The sequence below is a fragment of the Eumetopias jubatus genome, unplaced genomic scaffold (assembly GCF_037043125.1).
Source record: "Eumetopias jubatus isolate StellerSeaLion01/CBP00866 unplaced genomic scaffold, mEumJub1_p1.0 scaffold_3, whole genome shotgun sequence".
NCBI classification, from domain to species: Eukaryota; Metazoa; Chordata; class Mammalia; order Carnivora; family Otariidae; genus Eumetopias; species Eumetopias jubatus.
In genome coordinates, this window is record NW_028274809.1 from 133,382,619 (window position 1) to 133,397,083 (window position 14,465).

Consider the following 14,465-nt stretch of genomic DNA (forward strand, 5'->3'; position numbering starts at 1 on the left):
CACGCCCAATGTGGGGCTTGAACTCATGACCCTGAGATCAAGAATCGCGTGCTTTACAGACTGAGCCAGCCAGGCGCCCCTCATCTTAACCGTCTTTGTTTTTAAGTTTACCTTTACTTTTATTTTTTTTTTAAGATTTTATGTATTTTGAGAGAGAGAGAAAGCGAGCACAAGCAGCAGGTACGAACTGCAGAGGGAGAAGCAGACCTCCCACCAAGCAAGGAGCCCGATGCGGGTGGCCAATCCTAGCACCTTGGGACCACGATTTGAGCCGAAGGCAGGTACTTAATGACTGAGCCACCCAGGCGCCTTACTTTTACTTTTTTAAAAGAGTCCCAGTTTAGACTATAAATTATCTGATCAGACTTCTCTACTTTAACTTCTCTACTGTAACTGTTTACTTCCCCGCCTCCCTGAGCAGACTGCGAGCTTTTGGAGAACAAAACGGGGTGTCCTGTGATTTTATGCTCACAACCCAGCAGAGTGCCAGGCAGAAAGTAAGTAAATGTTTAATAACTGAGCAAACTGAATGAGTGTTATTGTAAAATCTCTCCTGGTTAACTTTCATTTTACAGAGGGAGTCTGCCCTCTACCAGGTTCAGAATTTGAAACTTGTAAACTGTTCGTGATGTATTGGAGACAGATAATGTAACTAGAGAAAGAGCCAGCGGTCTACAGAACGCCATAAATGTGTGTTGCTGCACAAAAGAACAGTCATTCACCCACCAGTGGGCCGCCACAAGAGACACTGGCTGCAAGGAAATGTGAGTGGGCTTATAAATCTTTGGGCAGATTCACAAGACTGGAATAAAGAACAATAATAAAAACAAAGAAACTACCTAAAGAAGGGTCTCAAAACAGAGAAGAAAGTCAAGGGCTCCACTTAAACATCCTTTTAAAATTCAAGTATTATCTTTAGGATGCAAAGCTCCGCACTGTCGGCATATTGCCTCCTGGAGTGAATCACAACACAAATGTGCTCTGAGTTAATCCGGTACCTTTGTGAAGAGGGAAAAGAATAACCTCCAATTTCAGTGCAATTTTACAAACCTAAAATGCAATATTTAATATGAAGCAAAACATCCCCATCCTTCCCTCCTCCCTCCCTCCCTGTCTCTGTCTCTCTCTCTCTCTCTCTCTCTCTCACACACACACACACACACACACACATACCCACCCCTCCAATGTTCTACATGAAGTTCAACAGAGCAAAAAGATAAAAACAAAATTAAGAAAAAAGGATGGAAGGAAGTGTGGTTTTTATTGATTTACAAACAGAAAATCCCACGGGGATAGTTTCATCAACATCATACTACTGAAGTTCTGTTTTGGTTTGGTTTTCCAGGCTCCACCCAGATTTTTGAGTCACTAGTACCATGTGGCCGCTCCGGAACCAGTCTAGTCCTCTCTGAATTTTTCCAGATGGCAGCTGTCATTTTGGCCTGAGGAAACCCAAAAGGACCAATCTGGCCAGCCATCACACTGTGTTCTTTAAAACTTACTCAGAGTTGAGGTAGCTGCCACTTGATTATTTCTAACTCTGTTTAAGATACAAAGTCCAAAAGATATATTCAGTTCAAAATAGTCTTGATTGCTTTAAAGTCTGCTGTTTCCCAGGTAAACAAGGTCCCTTAATTCTCACCGATTTAACCAAGAGAGTATTGTGGGGCTATCAGTGTACCTGTAAGTGAACATGACTAGCCCTCAATCTATCGAAGGTGTCTGTCTGCCAAACGCAAGAAGGGAGGAAGGGACGAGAGGAGACAGACATGATTTTGCAGCAGGAATCCCATGCCTTATATAGAGAAAATATATTTTTCTAAATCACTTCAACTTTAGTAAACACACTAGATCACCATGTGTTAAATGGAAGGGATGTTCTAACCTAATAGGACGAGGAAAAGGGCGCAGGGCCTGGCCCAGAGGGAAATGAGAAAAGAGAGCCAGAGTCAGGAGAGGAAGTGGGTGAGGTAAGTGCGTCCCAACCTCCCCTCTTGAAAGGTGTACTCACAGGGTGAAAGAAGAAAGAAGGCCTCTGCCATGCTTCCCATTTAGGATTCTGGGAAAAGACTGCCTCGCAGGCCACACCACACCAATTGGGTCCGGTCAATTCCATCAAAGTCAACGGCGCTACAGCAAAGTCAGAGAGAACAATGGCTGGAGTGATCTTTTACCTCCGTGGCCCTGATTTTTGTTTTGTTTCCACGAGACCCAGAAAATCCTGCCTGAATAGGGTGAGACAGAAGTGAGCAGATGCAGATGGGGTGGGGTGGGCGGGGGGTCATGGGAGTGCCTGGTAAGGGGCGAGGTGACGCCACTACAAAGCCTGCAGGGGACCAGTTCACTAGGCCAAGAGCTGGCTGAAGGATATGGCAGCGGCCCAGAGGGGAAGCATGGCCGCAAGAGCCAAAGGGAAGTGGAGCCTGCCAGGAGCACTACCAGGCATGACGGAGCATGATAAGCAAAACAGGAGTTCGACCTGCGAGAGCTTTCAGCAGCAGACTCCAGGGAGGGGCGTCATCCCTCAGCCATCTCCAGGCCGGGCAGTGGGCCAGAGCAGCTGCTTCATGGCAGAGCCAAAAGGGATCTGGAGGTCACCAGGTGGGTTTCCAGATCCCATCCACCCCTACCACCCCACCCCCGCACCCAGCCCTCTCCCCCTCCCCCAGATGCCACTTTAGTGAGGACCCTGAAGGAAAAGGAAGCATAAGAATCAGAGCACTTCACATGTTTAAAAAGGACCATTTCCCTAAAAACCATTCAAACTGTTGCATCAGACTAATTTTACTGGATTACACTATATTTAAGCTGCTCCCCCCATCCACTTCCATATTGGGAAGGGGCTTGTAAGGAGAATCAGCCCAAATGATTCAAAAATCAGGAATCATTCTCTCTGCCTGTGTGTCCCATAAGTAACTACTGTTTCTTCTCACCCTTATTTCTGACTGCCCACAACATGAGGCAGAGTGAGGGAAATAGTCCCCAATCCTACGTGACGGCCCTCAGTCCCATTATCTAACTGTGGAAGGGTCAGGGGGAGAACCTCCACTAAACACCCTCTGGAGTTCCTCTTTATTTGCCTGTTGGGGAAGGTGGAAGAAGTACGTCTTGTGAGGAATGACCCAACAGACATAGCTGAGAGAGAAAAAAAAGCCAAAGAAAGAAAGTGAGGCACCATTTTTTTTTCCTACGTTGAGCTCCACCGCTCACCCTTACGGTACATTTTTCAAGAGGCAAAAGGCATCAGCTATTTTGTTCCCTTCTCTAGCCTCACCAGAGGTGGATAAGCTCCAGCCATCTTGGGACGGCTGCTTGATGAAAGGTATGTGGCACTGCTTACTCCCTCTTCAACACATCCTCTCCCAGCACTCACAATGGCGACAGGGAGGGAGGAGGCACCCTAGGCCTTTATTGTTTGGCTCTGGCAAGCCTCACATCTTCTCCAACTGTGATGTTCTGTGTCCAGGGACATTCCAGCAACATTCTGGGAGAACGGGGATTAGTCACAGGCTGACGCTGTATACTAACAGTAAAGGTTTGGGGTAGGTCAGGAGCAACAGCAACAGGTACGTTCACTTTATACGAGGTAAACAGGCCGCATATACTCTACCACAGGAAACCCTTCAGACATCTACTGATGATTTCAAGATCCACTCATTATTTGTAAATCATGAAGCTCTCCAGGGTAGAGACCAGGTGGTACATCTGGACTGACTCCGCTTATTAATCCATCCATCCACCTACACAGGCATTCATATACCTAACTTTAATGACACACATTGTGGAATCCCACTGTGATACACAGCAGAACAAGATACAGTCCCTGCCCTCAAGAAGCTCAGAAGCTGGTAGCAGAGGGGCGCCTGGGCGGCTCAGTCGTTAAGCATCTGCCTTCTGCTCAGGTCATGGTCTCAGGGTCCTGGGATTAAGCTCCATGTCAGCTCTCTGCTCAGCGGGGAGTGTGCTTCTCCATCTCCCTTTACCTGTCACTCCTCCTGCCAGTGCACGTGCTCTCTCCCCCTCTCTCTGTGTATCAGATAAAGTCTTTAAAAATAATTATAATAAAATAAAATCTTTAAAAAAAAAAAAGCTGGAAACAGAGACAGATTAACTATTGAAGCACCATACTGTCAATTCTTAGTTTATTATCAATACCACAGAGTCAGAGACAAGCCATCCGTTAGCCTAAAGCAAACTTCTAATAATGAGGTAATGCGAAATAACATGGTGCTAGCACACAGCCAGTGCTCAAAACAATGTTATCTTTCATAGGCTCTTTTTACTGATACTCTTAAGGAAGTGCTGCCAAAATGTAGCACCAAACCCAGGTGACCCAGGGTCATGAGACAAAATACTGCTGAATATGTAGAGTGCTTATCACTTGTACTTGAGAGGCATCCCAAATTTTGGCATTAAAGTATATTTCTACATCAGCTAAGGTGTGATCGCTCTCTTCATAAGAGTTTGATTTCTACAGTCAGTCCAAGGCTGCTGAATGAATAAACGGCAGGTGAAACTAAGAGAAGTAGAAACACATGGACAGCTTCATCCTTTCTAATCAACCTTCTTTAAGTAGTACAAAGACTTAAGAGCTTTTTCTATTTAACAACTAGAGAAGAAAAAGACAACCAGTAAATCAAACATGTTAGCTTGGAAATTTAAGACCTAGAAAGTTAGCCAACTTCTCAAATAAATCAGGCTATGGACACATTTCTTGAAATTTCTGGAGAGTCAACCCACCATTTTTATTACAGTGGCAGGAGAGATTTTTCTACCTCCCGCCAGATCCTAGGAGAAAGGTTTGTCTGTCTTCATCCATCCCAAGCAATCTAAGGACATGAAACGTTTGCTAATGCATGAGAAGACAGGATGGAAAAGAGCTGAGTCCTTCAGGGAAGTAAGAAGAAAATGACTGGGGGGAAAGGGAAGGAAGATCAGAGGGAGGAGAAACTCCATCATGCCCAGAAGAGGACAACTTCAGACTATTCGCACTATACTAAACGACGGGGTATCACAATAGTAAAGAACTCTGTACTTGGACTTCAGGTGCACAGAACACCATCTAAAAAGATTTCCTTTCTGTTGATGGAATGTACCTTCCCTGTCAGCCAAACCCAAACAAACATAGCTAAAGAGTTACTGCTATAAAACACATCCCTGGGGGGCGCCTGCGTGGCTCAGTTGGTTAAGCATCTGCCTTTGGCTCAGGACATCATTTCAGGGTCCTGGGTTCAAGTTCAGCAGGGAGACTGCTTCTCCCTCTCCTTCTGCCCTTCTCGCCACTCATGCTCTCACACTCTCTCTCCCTCTCTCTCTCAAATAAAATCTTTAAAAAATCAAAATAAGGGGTGCCTGGGTGGCTCATTCAGTTAAACGTCTGGGCGTTCGGCTTAGGTCATGATCCCAGGGGCCTGGGATTGAGCCCTGTGTCAGGCTCCCTGCTCGGTAGGGAGCCTGCTTCTCCCTCTCCCTCTGGCCTTCTCCCTGGCTCGTGCTCTCTCTCTCTCACTTTGCACTCTCTCTCTCTCTCAAACATCCTTGTAAAATCATGCTAATATTTCTGTAAAATTTATCCCAAGAAATGGACCTGCTGAGTCAAAGGGTATGGACATTTTGCATTTTGACAGGTACTGCCAAACTGCTCTCCAAAGTGATGGTATCAGGGTGCCTGGCCGGCTTAGTTGGTAGAGCATGCAACTCTTGATCTTGGGGTCGTGAGTTCAAGTATCTTTAAAAAATTGTTTAAATAAAAAATAAAAATAAAATAAATAAAAGAGAATACATCCCTGATAGCTACCATAAATAGGAATTTCTTATTAAATAGATTAAGGCCTCACTACGTTAGAATTTTATAAAAATATACCAAAAGCCCCACAGAAATTTCCTTTATAATAAATACTTTCTTTATAGATACAGTTAGAATAAACAATTTGGGGGGAGGGAATTTTCCAAATATTTAAGAAACATTTTCATAAAATCTTACCTTAAAAATATCTACATACAGACAAATCTTTTAAAGATTTTATTTATTTATTTGAGAGAGAGAATGAGAGATAGCACGAGAGGGAAGAGGGGCAGAGGGAGAAGCAGACTCCTCGCCGAGCAGGGAGCCCGATGCGGGACTCGATCCCGGGACTCCAGGATCATGACCTGAGCCAAAGGCAGTTGCCCAACCAACTGAGCCACCCAGGCGCCCCCAGACAAATCTCTTTAACTTCCACAGGTCTGATACAATGACATGAACTCAACAAATGCCTGATTCAATCAATATGCAAGCCAGTTCATACATATTTCTTAAGAAATTCACCTGAGTATAAACTATCTATAAAAACAAAAACCCTTGCAACACCAGAACTATGTGCCAGGCACTGTTCTAGAAGCTCATCTCACAGTCCCCCTTTGAAGGGCTGTGATAGCCATTAAGGTGCTCACAAGTACTCAGATTCTCCTCCTTCCAAGCACATTAGAATGACACTTCCTGGCCTCCTTAAATTCAAGCATGACCATGGGGCTTGCTTTAATTAATAAAGAATAAGTGGAAGTGATGTGTGTCACTTCTGGGAAGGAGTCTTTAAAAGCCAGTGCAGGCTCCGCTAAGCCCCTTCCTCGTCATGGTGAGCGGCGATGCTCAAGTCGGTGGAGCCTCTCAGACCACGAGCTCTGTTAGGGAAGCTCACAGACAACGCTCAATAGTCATGAACCAGGAGTGACAAATAAATCTTTGTGATATAAGCCCCCGAAATTTGGAGGCTGTTATTATAATCTAGCCTATCCTGACTCACAGGAGGTAGTTGAAAAAACATTTTCTCCTAATAGTCTGTCATTTAGATTGTAGATTGTTTTCTTCTTACACATCATTTCCTCCTCTACCACTCCCAGGAAACAAGTCATAAAAATCACTATCTGCATTTTATTTCGCCTTTTTATAGAATCAAAAATGTATTTATCCCTTTACTTTTTAAAATTCTGCTTTAAAACAGTTGTTAGCAACTTTTAAAAAAGGCAAATCATTCTCGCAAAACACACACACACACACACACGATTTGCCCCTGCCTGAGATTCAAATAATATCTATGTATAAAAAGTGAAAAATCATCACATCTCTTACCCCAATTCTTTTATGTCCATAAACAGATTCACTTTTTTAAGAGCGGTGTCACAAAAATAATATACATATTACTTTGCAACTTGCCTACTTAATAGTCCATGGACAGCTTGCCAGTTAATAATTCCATTGTGCGGCTACAACATAATTTATTTAACCATGTCCTAACTGATTGATATTTTGGCTCATTCCACATTTTTACCTAATTGCAATTCTAAAATAAACATCCTTGTAAAATCATGCTAATATTTCTGTAAAATTTATCCCAAGAAATGGACCTGCTGAGTCAAAGGGTATAGACATTTTGCATTTTGACAGTACTGCCAAACTGCTCTCCAAAATGATGGTATCAGGGTGCCTGGCCGGCTTAGTTGGTAGAGCATGCAACTCTTGATCTTGGGGTCATGAGTTCAAGCCCCATGTCGGGCATGGAGCCTACTTAAGAAAAAAAAATGATGGTATCAATCCAACAGGACTACCAATAATATATGAAAAGTGCCTTTTCTCCCTAGATCTTACAAAACTGATTATATAATTTTTAAAAATATTTGTGAAGTGGGAATTACAAAAAATGGTGTTTTAGTGTTTAACTTATATTGCTCTTACTATTTTTTTCTAGCTTTTTTTGACTATCTGTATATTTTCTTCAGAGAAATGTATGCCTATTCATATTTTTAAATAAAGTTATGTTATTATTTATTTATAGATGCTTTTTATCTCTTACAAATATTAAGACTCTGAAATCTATGTTGTAAGTATTTTCTACAAGTCTTCATTTATGAATGCTGGGTACCAACACACAGATTTTTTTAAATTAATATGTTTAAATTTGTCAAAATTTCCCATTATAATATCTGGGTTTCAAGATAAAGTCCTTTAAATTCATTCCAAGCTTAATAGGTTGACTGTGAGAACATTTCCACAAAGAATACAATTAATCCTGCTTTTTTGGCTCTTTAAATCCACCCTGAACTTACTTTATTCTTTACACTAAATGTGTACATGATATGTCTCTCTGAATGCTAAGGCTTAAATAAGATAATGCCCCCAAAGCAACCAGCGCAACATCCAGTATGCTGTTAAGTTTTCAATAAATATCCCTTTATTATAATTCCTCCCAAGTCCCATTAGTTTAGAAACAGACACAACACTCTTTCCAAAATACTTTCCGTCAGAATTTCAGTTGTGTTCAGAGTGACAACACGTCCCATGTTTCCCAGCCTTGCATACAGCTAAGGGGGGCAGTATGACACAGTTCTGGTTAATGAGATGTAAGCGGAAGTCACAGAACAGAGCTACCAGGAAGCTCCTTGAAAGAGAACAGGAGCAGCTGGTATCTGCCTTTTGCCATCTGCCCTCCCCTTTCTTCCAGCCTGGGAGGCAGATGCAATGCTGGCTGGAGAGCAGCCATCTTGAGATTTCAAATCGACAAGATCACTAAAGGGGCTGAAGGGGTCTTTGATGGTTCTGACGAATCCTGGAACGCCCACCTCTGTATTTCTCATTACAAGAGGGAAAAAAAACCCTTTAACTGGTCTGAGACAGTAATTTCCTGTCTTTTGTTAATTGCAGCAGAATATAATATCTAAACTCCATGTCATGATTCACCCAACATCTTCATACAGATTTTTAAGCGTTCTTTCCATTTTCGCGGCTTGAGATGGTCCTTTGAACAAAAGTTATGCTGGTTTGAAGGGCAAGTTCTCCATTCACAGAATCATTAATTTACAGAGGAGAAATCAAATCATCAAGCACTTCAAGTAGAAATCCAAGTGCACCCTAAGGAGAAGTCAGTAATCAGCAACATATGGTGTCACCTGCACAAATCCTGGTGTTCAATCACCCTTATCAGGACACCACACAGCTCATTTTAGTTGTGAAGTAAAGTCTTAGGGACAAAAGAGATCTTGAAGGAAAAAAAAAAAAATCACAGCATTGGAGGAATTCTTAATAATTATACAAGACTGAATTTTTATTTTGCCATTAATCCCCAAAAACTTGGGCTCACTTTTAGTTTTAAATGAAATTAAGAACTAAGAAAATATCCCAGTAGGTACCCAGTGGAAGCCCCACCATGTATTTCCCTAGATTAGGGAGGAAAAGAACAAGCTGAAGGAATTATTTAACCACTCTGCCACCAGGAAGAACAGTCTCAAAGCGTTCGTTCTCTTCTAGTCCTCTCGCTTCAGCTAGCCAGCTCTCTCAGCCTGAAGCAGCAAAGGGCTGAGGGAAGACAGATTCTACCCCCCCACAGCAGTCCTCTCCTCTCTAGAATGCAGCAGTCTCTTCAACTGGGCAAACAGGAGGTGGGGGCCATAGACTGCAATCCTCTCTCGGAGACTGAGCACTAGCTCAGTCCTCTTTGCTGCTCCCTCCTATCAGCCACCACTGCCTCCACCAAGAATAATGGTCTTTCAAAAAATACCTAACCCTCCCCCAGCAAGTATCTTTTATGTGGCATTGAATATTTTTTAATTGAATTCTTCAACTATAAATAAACTCCCTTACTCAGATTGAAACACTGTCCTGATCTGCCTCTGTAATAAGAAGCAATGTGCCACATACTACTGGTCACAGTCTCTTTACCCTCTACCTGTAAGGGGGGAAGGATGATGAAAAGAAAAGCGGGTGGAAAGCAGACAGAATGTCAACAAAGAATGGCAGTGCAAAGAACATCATGTATATGGTCAACCAAAAGCTTTCATATTAGCCAATGTCAGTACAGCTTCTGAAGTCAGACATGTAGCCCCTTCTCCCATTCAATCCAATATGTTGGTCAGTTGCCATTTTAATTCCTTTATAAATGAACCCATTCCACTTCTCAACACTTAACACAATTCTTGAAATATACATCCACACACTAGGCAGAGTTCAACAAACTTTTTGAAATGTATACTCACAAAACAATTTTTAAAATTACTTTAGTTGTAAAAGAACTTCTCTTCAAGTTGTTAATTTGTAAATAAAGTTCTCATTTAGGTCAGCCAAATTAAGAAAAGTTGGTAACCGTATCAGTAAGAATTTTGAAGCAGTATTTGTTATAGGTAATTAATCACCAAATAATTAGGAACTGTCTAGAATGTATTTCAGACACAAATATCTAAATTGGTAATACAGTTCCCTCCCAAGTAGGGAGGCAGGGCTGTTTATAGAGAAGCTACATTGGGGAACAGGAAGACCACCAGGCAAGGAATTAGAATGTGTTTTAATTCTCCTGGCTTCCAAAGCGAGTTCACCCTCTGGTGACGATCATTCCATTTTAGAGCTCCAAGTCTCCACTTCCTTGCCTGTAAAATGGCAATAATGATACCAATTATCAGTTAGCATGCCTTCAGCCAGAATAAGAAAAACTTATTCTCTGGTAACAAGAAGTCAGCAGTGCGGTAGCTCCAGGGCTGGCTAATTTGGTAGCTGGTTCTTTCCGTCTTTTTCTCCCACTATAGTCAGCATCCAACTTAATTTTAGGCTACCTTTCCCTGTAGTCACAAGACTGCCGCAGCAGCTCCAGGTGGTCAAATCCAGTCATGACCAAAAGTGGCAGAAAAGCAAGGGATGTTTCTTTCCTGTGTGTCCCTTTCAAAGGGGGAGGGAACTTTTCCCACATGTACCGTTACCCCCAGCAGACATCCCCTCTTAGATCACTAGCCAGAATGGAGTCACATGCCCATTCCTAAACTAGTGCCTGGCAAAAGGAATGAACTTACTGTAACAGGCTTAGACTACTTGGGATTTAGTCCTAAGTTATGTGAGGCAGGGGTGCACACCTGAACAAAATCGGGGTTCAACGAGCCAGAAAGAATAAAGTAGACAACTGGGCAAATAATCAGCAGTGTCAGGAACCCCTTAACTTTTCATAGTACTGCAGTAAGGACCAAATGATAAAGCATGAAAAATCTGTAAAGTATAAAAATGCTTTACAGGTGAAAGAGATCATTATTCACTCAAGAATGCTGTATATTAAGGCAACAATAGTACCCCAAAATCTTTATGATGAAATAGATTCACTGAAAAGATTCTTTTTTAAAAAAATCACAAAACAGCAAACTATAATGACCATCATTCAAATTGTAATGATAAAATATGAGGTTTTGAACTACTATATGCATTTTTCAAATATATGCAGATTGGTAATATGAGGCATCAGCAATAGGTTTTACAGCCAATATATTCTCCCATCCTATATTCAATACTTTCTGAGCATCTACTATGCAGTACTACTCTAAGCACTGAGGATACTGTAGTGAACAATGCAAAAACCCTGCCTAGTTGGCGCTTATATAACCACACTTAACTGCATAACTACTTTGGAAGATCAGCATTCCTAATCACCAACATATGCTGAATTCAAGGTATCAGAATAGGTATAATTTTAAATTAACCGTAATAACTTTGGTTTTTGTTTACTTACCCACACCACCTAGAAATAAAACCATGAATCTAGGGGGAAAAAAATGGACAGGTGCTCACCAACAGAAGAAAGGATGTGTTAACCAGATTCTTCTTTGTTGCTTTTCCCCTCAATGCTAGATGGATGCCCAAAAGCAAAGCCACGCATCAGCTATCAGTTCCGAAAATGACAATGATACTTGCAAAGGGCAGAGCTAAAATAGCATCAATATCTATAGTCTAAAAACAATCAAATACACACAAAATATAATCTGAGAATCCGGAGAACAACCTACATGTTTGCCATGATTGTTGTCCATTAACAGTAAATCTGACCTTATACTTTATACTTTCTACATTATACTTCATATTTTTTTGACATTATAGAGGAAGCCTACAAGTAAATTCACACCAGTCCTTACCAAGCAAGATAAATGATGTTACTGGATTCAAAGAAGGCTTAGTTGCCTTATTTTTCATATTTGCAAAAATAGAGTTTGATGATATCAAGGAATCATACAAATTAGAAATGGGAATGAAACTGAGGCAAATATTCATCACCTGGGTTCTAATTAAAAGAATTTTCTCTACCAATTTCATACAATAAATACATAATACTTATGCACATTTATTTGAGGGGGGAAAAGTGTATTTCCTAAACAAATGAGTATTTAGCAGAGCTTTTTAATGAATCACTTTACTTAGCTCCTTTAGAGATATTCACTCAAGGCTGTACCAAATTTGCTCTTTTTATTGAGAAAGATACGTGATTTCCTATTTCTGTTTTCAAATAGAGGGCAGTGTGAAAGCATTACTTGTGTTAACCAAGCCACCAAACCCCGCACTGCTCCCATTATTGTGTGCAACACACAAAGTGGCAACCAAATGATAAACTCATTATTCTTCCCTAAACTTTGCTTTTTTCTTACTTCCCAAACCCCTGAGACCTTATATCCATATACAAATTACCAATGGAAAGAATTAGATAGTTGGCTCTTAGGCCAAAGAAAGCCAAATTATGTCTGGGGGCAAAACAGCAAAGATGATACAACTCTAAATCCAACTCAGAAGATATTCACAGCTATCACCTGCTTGAGGTGAGAGATATCCTTTCTATCTACACATATCCATCTTCATGTATTCACTACCCAACCACAGAACCTGGCCAAATCTAGTAGGAACTCATATTTGCCATTTTTAGTGCTACCCTCTGGGCTTGGGTATAAGTCAAAAAAGACAAGAACGATATGTGCCTAGTTTTCAGTCCCATCTTTGACTAATCAGCACTGATCAGAAAGAACTCCTTTGGGGAGTCGGCAAGAGAAGAGACTAAGAACTAGACCTTCAGGGCTTGCTCTAAATCAACTTCCCTTAGAATCAATTTAGCTTTTAAAAATGAAGATGGGGTTACCTAATGCACCATATAATGAATGGATGCATGTACTCGACATCTCAGCACACTGAGGCAATCTCCCTGAGTGAATTTTCAAGGTAACAGACAGATGTCTTTTCAAATACCACTGTTTCTTTTCACCACCTTTATGATACTCTTCCTAAAATATTTTCCTATGTTCTTAAAACATTTTTTATGCCTTAATTATAAATATCCCAGGAACTACAGTCTTGCACAGAGATTGCTTTTTCTAACACTAAATGTCCCAAATTCTCACTTTGTTTTTAGTTCTTATATCCACTTCCTGTAATTTTTCTAAGGTAAACTGTCAATTCTCGATTTATTATTAAGAATACCCTAATTAGCTCTTTTCACAGTCCTAATATTTTGAGGGCCAGATGATCAAGTTTGTTAACGTTCTAGCCAAACTACATAGTGGCAAATGAAAAGTCAGAATACTGTTTACCTCTTGGGGATTGTAGTCAGCAAAGGACACAAAAGGTCTTCTGAGGGGCCAACAGTATTAAATGTCTTGACATGGATTTCTTTTCAATACTGCACTTAACTATACATTTATGGGTTGTGTGCTTTTCTGTATATTTCATATACAGAACTCTAAAAAAGAGTTAAAATATTATAGGCCAAGAGTTGAATGGGTAGAGAGAGCTTCCCCCCACTCACTCCAGCATGCATGCACGCGCGCACACACATGCTGACATTCATTAAGGTAGTAATTCAATTGCTTAAATTATATCTGTAGATGATAGCCAATGACATTTGCAGAAGCTGCTTCATTCAGCATTGTTTGTAGCAGAGGAAAAGAAAGAGAAACAGAAGCAAACAACATCCAAAAACATGTGAAAACAACCTAAATGTTCCCTAGAAGGGTATGTAAAATAAATGAAGGTACTGAATGAAATAAATCACTTTATTCTGATAAGAAAATATCCAAGAATACATTTCATTAAATAAGCGAGCTGTTGAACAAAATACACATACCTGATATGATCATAGTTGTACAAAATGAGAGAATGGATGTGACAATTTCTTTTTTAAAAAAAGATTTTATTTATTTATTTGAGAGAGAGAGAGAGAGAGCGTGAGCAGGGGGGAGAGGTAGAGGGAGAAGCAGACTCCCTGCTGAGCAGGGAGCCCAACATGGGGCTCGATCCCAGGACTTGGGGATCATGACCTGAGCCAAAGGCGGGTGCTTAACCGACTGAGCCACCTAGGCGCCCTGAATGTGACTATTTCGGAAGAAATGCATAAGAAACTGTTAACAGTGGTACTCCAGAGAACATGGGAAGAGCTGATCAAAAATAGGGGATTTTACTTTATACTTTGATTCTACTTGAATTCCTAGTCAATATCCATGTATTCTTTAAAAGCAAGAAATTAAATAAACAAATATATTATTTCCATTTATAGCTGTAACAAATGACTAGAAACTTAATGGCTTATAACAATGCAGTCGTATTCTCTTACAGTTCTGGAGGTTGAAAGTCCAAAATGAGTCTTAGTTAAGGAGCTAAAACCATGGTCTCAGCAGAGCTGGTTCCTTCTGGAGGCCCCAGGGGAGAA

The 14,465-nt window shown here is 41.0% G+C and overlaps 1 protein-coding gene and 1 long non-coding RNA gene across 5 annotated transcripts in view; one reads left to right on the plus strand and one right to left on the minus strand.

Annotated features, from left to right (window-relative positions):
• WDFY2 (WD repeat and FYVE domain containing 2) overlaps positions 1-14,465 on the minus strand; it is a 165,214-nt gene that overhangs the window by 123,419 nt on the left and 27,330 nt on the right. The gene's annotated exons all lie outside the window — the stretch shown is intronic.
• Positions 2,380-5,806, plus strand: LOC148164753 (uncharacterized). Its single transcript, XR_015767937.1, has 3 exons — positions 2,380-2,601; positions 3,269-3,322; positions 4,755-5,806. It is a non-coding gene; the product is annotated as an uncharacterized LOC148164753 (long non-coding RNA).